Source organism: Rhinolophus hipposideros, assembly GCF_964194185.1.
Source record: "Rhinolophus hipposideros genome assembly, chromosome: 10".
In the NCBI taxonomy this organism is placed as follows: Eukaryota; Metazoa; Chordata; class Mammalia; order Chiroptera; family Rhinolophidae; genus Rhinolophus; species Rhinolophus hipposideros.
Window position 1 is genome coordinate 29,047,945 of NC_138056.1, and position 10,136 is coordinate 29,058,080.

Consider the following 10,136-nt stretch of genomic DNA (forward strand, 5'->3'; position numbering starts at 1 on the left):
TGGAAAAATATGGGGGATCTGCAGTCAGACTGCCTTGCTTGTAATGTGTTACTTCCTGACTATCACCGTGAGTCAAGTTATTCATGTCTCTCAGCCTCTCTTCCATTATACATACAACGGCCTAAATAACTCCCTCATTGCATTGTTGTGGAGTTAAAAGAAATAATACATATGGAATGCCCAGTAGGTTACCTGGTACAAATGTATACTCAGAATTACTGTCTTCCCCTTATATCAACAATCCATTGAATAAGTGATTAAAGTAAAGTAAGAAATACTAAGATTTACCAGAAGTCATGAGAAAGTTATTTATGATAAAAAAAATGAGTGGCAGCAGCATTTCAAGGAAAATGACCAGTCTTTTATTTTGAAGGGAAAGCAAAAAGAATGATATTGAAAAATTGATGCAGACTAGTAAAAAAAAAAAAAAAGTACCAGTAAATCTGTCCAAAATTTCCACATTAGCTGACATAGGTGGAATAAGAGGACCCTTGATCCATTCATCCCTGTGTTGTGCGTAATTACAAGTTTTTATGGCTTCTGGAAGGATGTCGTTGATCATTAGATGTCAACAAACCAGTATCTGTCTGTGTGAGAACAGTGACACTAACTGGTTATTTCTGATATTGACAGAAACACTACTAAAAAATATCTCCTTATAAGCTAAATTTAAAATGTTCCTTGTAGATGTCAGCAAGTTGAAAAGGGAATACCCAAGAGTATTTTAGGTAACAAAAGGAAGTACTTAAATACTAGGGGATAAACAGGAATTCACATGCATAATAGTTGAGGCACTGGGGGATGTTTGGCCAGAAAAAAGAAGCAGCCAGTAACTCTATCTTTAAATTATAGGAAGTAATCTCAAACTAACTCCTAAAGAATACCTTGTAAATATATAGACTAACATAATTTTAAGACTTATCCAATATAGAATGAGCTGCCTTTGTTGTGGCTCCAATCTCTAGAGATACAAAAATATATTTTGGTCATTAATTGTAATAGTCCTAGAGAGGATTCATGCATAACATTAGGAATTCTAGATGATCTTTACAAGTGTTCCAGCTTCTAGTTCCTGATACTCAAGGGCTCTGAGCAAACCCACGTTTACCTGCCTTGGAACCTAATAATATTTCTCACAGTAAAATCTGGTTACTTTGTTCATATGTAAATTATGAAAACCTTTTTTAATTGTTAAGGGCCTATTTGTTTTGGAAATAGCACTTGTCACATCAGTGTCTTTGCTATCATTCTTCAATGATAATTGCCCACTGCAGTGACATATAATAGAAGCATCCACAACTTCTCACCTATGGGATGATTTTTAATCATAAAACACAAAAATAGCAAGAAGGACTGACCCCTTCTCTACTCCTAAACTTTAACCTTAGTAAAACCTGTCTCATGGTGAAACCGATTTCAGGCTTAAGGAGGAATCCAATCTTTATGAGTAACTGGTAGGACTCGACCTTGAGAGCATATTAACTTTTTTCTCTCCCAATTAGACTGATAAAAGAGAGATAAGATTTAAATTTCAGTGACTTTAATATGCTGCTCAATATTAGTCACCCCTCAAAGAATTAAAGGTAGGGTCAATTAATCTAGGGCCAGGGGCAGCATTGGCATCTCATGTAGACATTTTTTCATCTCTTATTTTAGAAATGTTTTCATTCAGTGACTCATAAAGAAACTGCTAACTTGACCTAAGCAGTAGCGTTTTAAAAAACTCAGTCATGTAATGAGAGCTCATTTTCTTAAGATACTAAGAACATTTTTATATACAGAGGGTGCCGAGAAGATGTATACACATTTTAAGAACGGGAAAAAAAAAACTATTAAAATTGTAATACTCAATATATACTGATAACAAAAGATGACTACAAGTCACATTTGTCTTCTGCAATTACAAGAGGTGCTCAAAGTGGTTACCATCAGCACCCAGACACTTCTGATTATGGCGAACATTGTTTGGTAGACTTCTGTGGTGAGCGTGTCAACTGTTCCAACACTGCAGCAGAAGAAGGGCTTGTTGCTGTGCGAGGCCTCTGGATCTTCCCTTGTGCACATCACACACAGTACCATGCATCTCAAATTTATCACCAATGTGTGCAATTGTTAGGCGTGTTGGAGGTTCTGTTGCATACTCACACCTCCATTGTCGTACATGACATTCTCAAATTTCAAATACAATTCAAAATGGTCTTGCACTTCTCGAGTGACAACTGTGTTTCCACCATTTCCTTTGACTATCCTTCCTGTCACATGGTGATGCTAGCATTAATTTGATTAACACCATCTTTTGCGCGAACGTCATACTTAATTCAACTTTGAAAAGTAATACATATAACATATCTTAAAATGTGCATACAATATTTTTGGCACTCCCAGTATATGTGTGTAAACACACACACACACACACACACACACACACACACTCACACACATAATCCTAAGGACTACACTAAGAAACTATTATTACTTATATATGAATTCAGCATATTTGCAGGATACAATATAGAAAAATAAATTGTATTTTTATGCACTAACAAATGTCTGGAAATGAAACGAAGAAAACCATTCCATTAACAACAGCATCAGCAATTATATAATATTTAGGCATAAATTTAACAAAATAATAATTATCTTCCTATATCTTCAAATTTATACTATGAAAAGTACAAACCCTGCTGAAGGAAATTAATGATCACCAAAGTAAATGCAAGTCTCTTGTTCATGGATCAAGACAATGTTGTTGAGATGGCAATACTCTCCATATTGATCTAGAGTTTCAAAGCAATATACAATTTCAACATTCCTACTAGTGTGTATGAGAGAGAGAGAGAGAGAGAGAGAGAGAGAGAGAGAGAGATAAAGAGAGAGAGAGAGAGAAAGAGAGAGAGTCAGAAACTGACAAGTCCATTTCAAAATTCACATGGAAATGAAAGGGACCCAGTATAATCAAAACGATCTTGAAAAAGAAGAACAAACTAGAAGACTCAAACTTCCGAATACCAAGTCAGTTCAAAGCTACAGTAATGAAGACATTGCAGAAGTGGCATAGGGATAGACAAAAATTAATGGAATAGAATTAAGAGTCTAGAAATCAACCTTTATTTTAATGGTTAATTTTTTTTTTCAACAAAAGTGTCAAGACAATTCAGTGGGGAGAGAATATTCAAAAAATTGTGCTTGAACAACTGGATATACACATGAAAAAATATAAAGGTAGATTCTTCCTTTATTTCATAGACAAAATTAACTTAAACAGCACCACACAACTAAATATAAGAGCTAAAACTATAAAATTTTTAGAAGAAACATTGAGTAAATGTTTGTGATTTTTGATTAGACAATGAATTCTTAGGTCTGATATCAAAAGCACAAGTGACAAAAGAACACTAGATAACGTTGACTTCGTCAAGATTCAAAACTTTTTAATTTCCAAGTACATTAATAAGACAGTGGAAAGATAACCTCAGAGAAAGAAGAAAATATTGGCAAACTATATATTGGTAGAGAAACCTGTCTTCACAAAATATAAAGAATACTTAAAATTCAACATTTTAGGAGTTCTGTACCAATCATGGGAAACCCACCCATACTTCCTGGTACTTTTGCTATGGTGAGAGTTTCAGGCTACCCCCAACACCTACCGAATCACAACATGTATTTTAACAATATCCCAGGGTTTGTTGCTATAACATAAAGGTTAGGGAAACACTACACTACACCGATGATTTTCAGAATTGACTGCACATTGGAATCACTTGGAAAATTTAAAAAATGACTAACGCCTGAGTTTCAAACCCAACAATTCTGATTTAATTAGTATGAAGTGTGGCTTGAACATCTGAGACTATTAACATTTTCTCAAATTATTTCAATGTGTAGCCAGAATTCCCAACCATTGAGCCAAATACTGACACGTCCCAGACCTTTACATCAAAATATAATAATTTCTTTCATGTGCTCTGAATACAAAAATGTTAAGATCTATCAAATACACATACTTTGTGGTTAAGAAAGTTTTCTTCGTCAGATTGTATCGTAATATTCTGTTTTCAGAGATCCCTGGGCTATTTCTCCCACTGTAATTTCAGGATGTGGAGAAGTGACCTGCTTATTTTCAGATGGGCAACAGCAGGTTGATTTCCCTGCAGGCTGAGCTAATAGCCATCTGTTAGGATGGAACAGTGCCGATTCAAAAGGTGGTATTTGCTACTCTATCCGACATCAGGAGGCAACAAATGAAATCCAAGGACCTTTTAGAACTCACAACAACTTATGTTTCAGATCTCTGAGATGAAGTCAATCCCAAGTTAGAATCTCATGCTTCCCTGGAAGGGCACTCATCTATTAATGTCTTAGGGACTCCACTTTGAGTGATGCCTGTGTCACTCATGTCTTTCCATGGACCACTGCTATGCTGCTGCTACTGTCCTCACGCAGCATTTTGTGTTTTAGCACATAACAAAGGGTGGGAACCCCAGGTTTGCCCTGTTTTGCATGCATCTGAAACCAATACTTTAGATCTAATAGAAATGATTACATATGATTCTATATGCAAAGTGATTAGCAGGTCAACTGGCACCCAAATGGTTGTTATAATTACTGTTGTTATGTTTATGCTTATTTTGTGTTATTTATTAAGTTGGAGGTATTTACCCTATATGACTCAAGTGCTCTGAAAATTCGCTATGGTAGAAAAACTTTATATTCAGTAATGTATTCTATTAAGGAAAAACATTCTTAAATATTTATTAAATATTCACGTAAATAAAAACAGCACAGAAAATAAGATGGGCCAATATGATTTTATACATCTTAAGGTAATAACAGCGGTTTCTATTAAATCTTATGTAACCTTATATGCTTTACTTACTAAAACATTTTCAGATTCTTCTTCCAGCACCAGTTTAAACTAGATGCTTTGTTGCCAATTAGGTAAAGGATAAGAGTTTCTCTATTTTTCCCTTCATTTCCTACATTTTCTCCTTCAAAAAGGTTTTGATCGAGACTCTAGGCTCTTGCGCAAAACATGCATACAATTTTCTAAAGGTAACAAAGTGAACTTTATTAAGTTTATGGGTGATTAGTGGGTCCCAACTTTACCACAGTCATCAGTGAAGAGAAAATAAAACGCATCGTCGTAGCGCCCTCTAGTGGAAATTCTGAAGGCAAGGCGGCTCTAACAGAATAGATCTCCATTTCATAGGCTTCACTATCGTTCTTGGAGACCAACTAGTCCAAACCTCCCAAAACTTAGTGGAAGGAAGGAAGATCAGTATTTAAAATGTGAATTTCTTAAGGCAATAAATCCAGGAAGAAATTGATTTATATTCTTCCATTTCTGAAGGATAGGAGGGAAGTTAAACTCTCATTATTCACTTTGATATACTAATGAACATAAAAACACTTCTCAGGGTTGCTGTAAGGATTAATCTGTTTCTCCCTCAGTCTTTCTCCACATCAGTAAAAGTGTGCAGCATAAAGGAATCAAATTTGAATCCTCTTTCTTCTGTACTTGGCCTCACATTCTACTCACCAGCAATTACCATTTGTTTATGTCACTCCGCTCCATCTGCAATCTATTATCTGGTGCAAGCCACCATCATCTCTTACCCATACTGTTAGGTCAATCTTCCCTCTACTGTGTTTATATGCTCCATGCTGCACACAGTAGACTGAATGGAAAGTATGTCACGTAAGCCTCAGATACAATCCTGAAATTGCTTCCACGTACTTAGAACCCTCTTGGCCTCGGCTTCCAAGAAGGCAGTGATGTAGGAGCTGTCTGTGCCACCCACGTCACATCATGCCACCACCTAGCCACTCAATTTAGCACAGTGCTTTTCTCTAAGTTGCCCCAAATAGGTCATGATCTTTAATTCTCAGGGTCTTTGCACAAACTGATCCCACCCCCTGAAAATACTTTTCTCATTTTTCCTGTGTTTGCTTCTCTCTCATCTTCCTCAGCTAAACAGCAATTTAGAGATCTCTGTATTTAGAGTTAGTCCTCAAATTATAAATTTTCTTTCTTATAGCACCCCATTTTTTCCCTTCAGAACAGTCATGACGATTTGTAATTTTGTTAGTTTAATTGTATATTATCTGTTTATTAATTAATTATCTATTTAATTGTTTATTATCCCCCATTAGAATTTAAGGTACTGGGTCTGTCTTTTTGATGATTAGATTTGTAGTGTCCTACAGAATCAGTATTTATTGAAGAGATTTGAAGATGGATTCATTTTTGTAAACTTACTTGGCACAGGTTGGCCTGAGTAGTCCCTCACTAAATGTCAATCCTTTTCTCTTTCCAGGAAGATGTGGGCTCTATTAGTTCACATTTGTAGTAGCAATTATGAGCTAGTCTTATGTTGAACTAATTGTTAAGTGCTTTAAGTAATTAATTAAAGACATGGTGTTTCTGCCCTTGTTTACAAAACAAATTTATAGTGAAGATAATACATTTTAAGCACGAGGATCCTTCTTTTCCCCAGGACCTTCCAAGACCAAGAAAGGGATCCTAGAAATATGCTCATATTATCGTTTGCATTTTTTCAGTTTTTAAGATATGGTTATGCTAACAGAATGGTACACGAGTGACATCGTTTCAAAGAGGGTTCAAGAGTAGCTCCTGCACAAGAAAATGTGAAATACAATGACATCACACAGCTCATATATGAAGGGAAATTGAAAGAGGACTTCCCGTATTTCATAGAAATCCTAAAAATCTTCATGGCAATATTAATAACAACTTGTGTAACAAACAAAAAATTTTAACACAATAATTGAAAATATTTGATTAACCATTTTGGAGGAAGCAATGACTTGTATTTCATTTTTTTTTGTGTAGAAAATGTTATAAAAGTGTATTAAAATATTCAAAGAGCATGTAGTCAAAATGTAAGAAAAGTATTACAAAATCATGACCAGTAGTTACTTAGGACATACTTGTATGTTATTTTTCTGGATTTTGTGACCTTTTTTTCACATTTAATAAATTTATAATTTGAATTGTATTTATTTTCTCATTCACTTTCTATTTATATATTTGTAATTTTGTATTATTTTTTTTGAAATGCCCCAACTCCCCAAATTAAAAGCTACTGGGGCTTCATGAAACCTGAATTTTCCTCTAAGTCATTGAAGTGATACATTGTAAGTATTGTTTTCAACTGGATAGATTGGAGATATATTCTTGTGTTTTCAATTTTATTTAGTTATCTTAATCAACTTTTTAATGCCACAAAAGTTATTTATATAATGCCAGGATTAATAGATTAAACCTCTTTATATATATATGCACAGTCAGATCGATTCCTGAATCTCAGATATATGTGTATATACACACACACACATACATATACGCACACACACACATATATGTATACATATAATCTTGTCTTTTTCAGGAAAGACTAAATACTCATGATAATATTTTAAATACAAATACAAGAGAACAAATACAACAAAAGGAACATATTTGGGGGAAAAGAAGTATCCAAGAGTGAAATTACTTTGCAGAGCGCACACTATGGGGGGTCTAATTTCATTAGAAATTAACCACAAAATTTTCTCTGAGTTTCCTGCCAACTAATATAAAAAGATAAACACAGACACAGGAATCAGATAATCTATTAAAGAAAAAATAATTGAACAAACCCTGAAAACCTGTTTGCTTAGGAAAAGCACAGTCAGATCGATTCCTGAATCTCAGATGTATGTGTTTCTTTCGTATCTTCTGAGAACCCTCCATGATGATATGAATAGCAGTGTCAACTATATTTTCAATTGAAAACAAGGAGTTTCAGAAGTTTTTGTCTAACACCCTGTAATTCAGGCCGATGACATAATAACAAAGTGAAATACAGAAATTAAAAAAAAAGAGTTCTATTGATGGCTAAAATATTTAGACCCAAACCCTGCTTCACAGTTCGGTGCTGCCAATATTAATTCTGCAATAGATTAAACAGTGTGTAGATGCAGAGTAATGATTTTAATGTTGTTGTTTTTTTTCTCTTGGGCATAGGAGGATATGAATTATGACTAATCTAGGTAGTTCTTATCAAGGCTGAGCTAGGTATCTTAAGATGTACCTGAGCTGGACTGGGACAGATATCTTCCAAAAGCTATGAGAATCAGAAGGAAAGCATCTGCTGGACAACAAAGTCTTCCTCGCACTAGTTGTAGCAGTGCCATTGAAGGACAAAGAGCAAAGCTACGTCTCTTCAAGCAACATTTGCATGATCCTATCAGCACATAACCTAGTTCTTGTCTTTATAGTTCTATGTAATCTTTTGATAAACATGAAATAGTTCATGCTTTCTTGCCAACACATTTTGATGAAATCCCCATTAAACATTTTTGGCTCACCTTTACTTTCCCAAGTGAAAATTACTATAGTGGAGTAAAAAAGCTATTACCGTGTTTCCCTGAAAATGAGACCGGGTCTTATATTAATTTTTGCTCCAAAAGACGCATTAGGGCTCATAGTCAGGGGACGTCATCCTGAAAAATCATGTGAGGGCTTATTTTCCGGTTAGGTCTTATTTTCAGGGAAACATGGTATACATAATTACTCTAGAGTATCTTTGCCAAATTTTAGTTTCTAAAGCTTAAAGTTTTCCATAATGTTTTAAAGTAAGTATGAAGAGAAATCTCAAGTCATCTGAGGTGGATTTTGGACGTAGTCTAAACTAATAACAATTTGGGAGTAGGGTCCCTTTAGCCTATTTTTATTATTTTAGTTTTTTGATTTTCCTATTCTCACTAGGAGCTCAGATTGGATTAGAAATATTCCAAAGATGAATATGAGGAGCAACTAATTATTTTCCTATTAATTCTCTCAGTCATCCATTGCTTTAACAGAAGCTAACTGAGTGCCTGTATTATATATACCTGAAGATGCTGAAGCCAGTCTGCCTGTCATTCATATGCCGGCTGTATGACCTTGGACAAGTTACTTAGTCTTTTGAGATCTTTCTTTCTTCATCTGCCAAATGGAGATAATAATGTTAATTATTTCATAGGATTATAATAAGAATTAAGCGAGTCACTATACAAAAGTACTTTGAACAGTGTTTGGTACATAGTAAAGTATTATTACTCTAGCTGCCAAGTGCTGTGAATAAAACAATGATAGAGACAGATATTATACATGTTCTTACTGCTTTGGGCAGGCACAAAAATGAGCCTGTCAGATCTCCGACTCCAGGGAACATGAATAACTGGCTGCCCAGTTGCTGTGCTCTAAAATCTATTACCGTTTAGTGAAGAGGGAGGCTTGGCAGCTGCTCCCTGCCGATAATTGAGTGTAGCAGGGATATTATGGGAGCGCCGTTCCTTCTGACAGATGATGCTGATTCCAGGACAGATGGGTGGTTACCAGGGTTTAAGAATGGTGAAAGGTGGGGGAGGTGGGGATGGGGGTGAATGTGACTATAAAAAAGGTAGCACAAGAGAAATCTTTGTGATAATATTATAGTTCTATATCTTGATTTCAGTAGTGATTATATTATGTTGGTGCAAAAGTAATTGCGGTTTAAAAGGTTAAAAGTAATTGCAAAGACCACAATTACTTTTGCATCAACCTAATACAACTCTATACATGTGTGATAACAGTACATAGAGCTACACACACATACTGTATCAATGTAAGTTTCCTGATTTTGATATTATACTATAATTCTATAAGAAGTAACAACTGGGGAAGTTGTCATAAAAAATGACAGAGTAAGGGCCGCCCCGCACCCCCCCAAAAAAAATTCTTCTGTCATAAAACCAATGAGAAAACTGGCAAACATTGTCAGAATTAAAATTTTCAGAACTTTGGAAATCAACCAATGACTTAGAGCAATACAAGGAAAGTTTTTCAAGAAAAATGGCTGGATCTCATTAAGAAGAGACAGCTTTAGGGTGTTTTGATTTCCTCTATTCCCATCTCATTCTCTTGCTCCTGGGTATCCTTAAAATACAACAGTCCAAGATCATAGTGAAAATCAGCAGCATGACAGCCACTAGAGGGAAGCAGAATGGGGTTGCAGCTCCTTTAAAGCTTCATTTCCAGACAACTGTCATTACTTGACCTGTCTAGTTATTTCCAGGAAGACCCCCTTGCAAGGTTGTCTTGATTT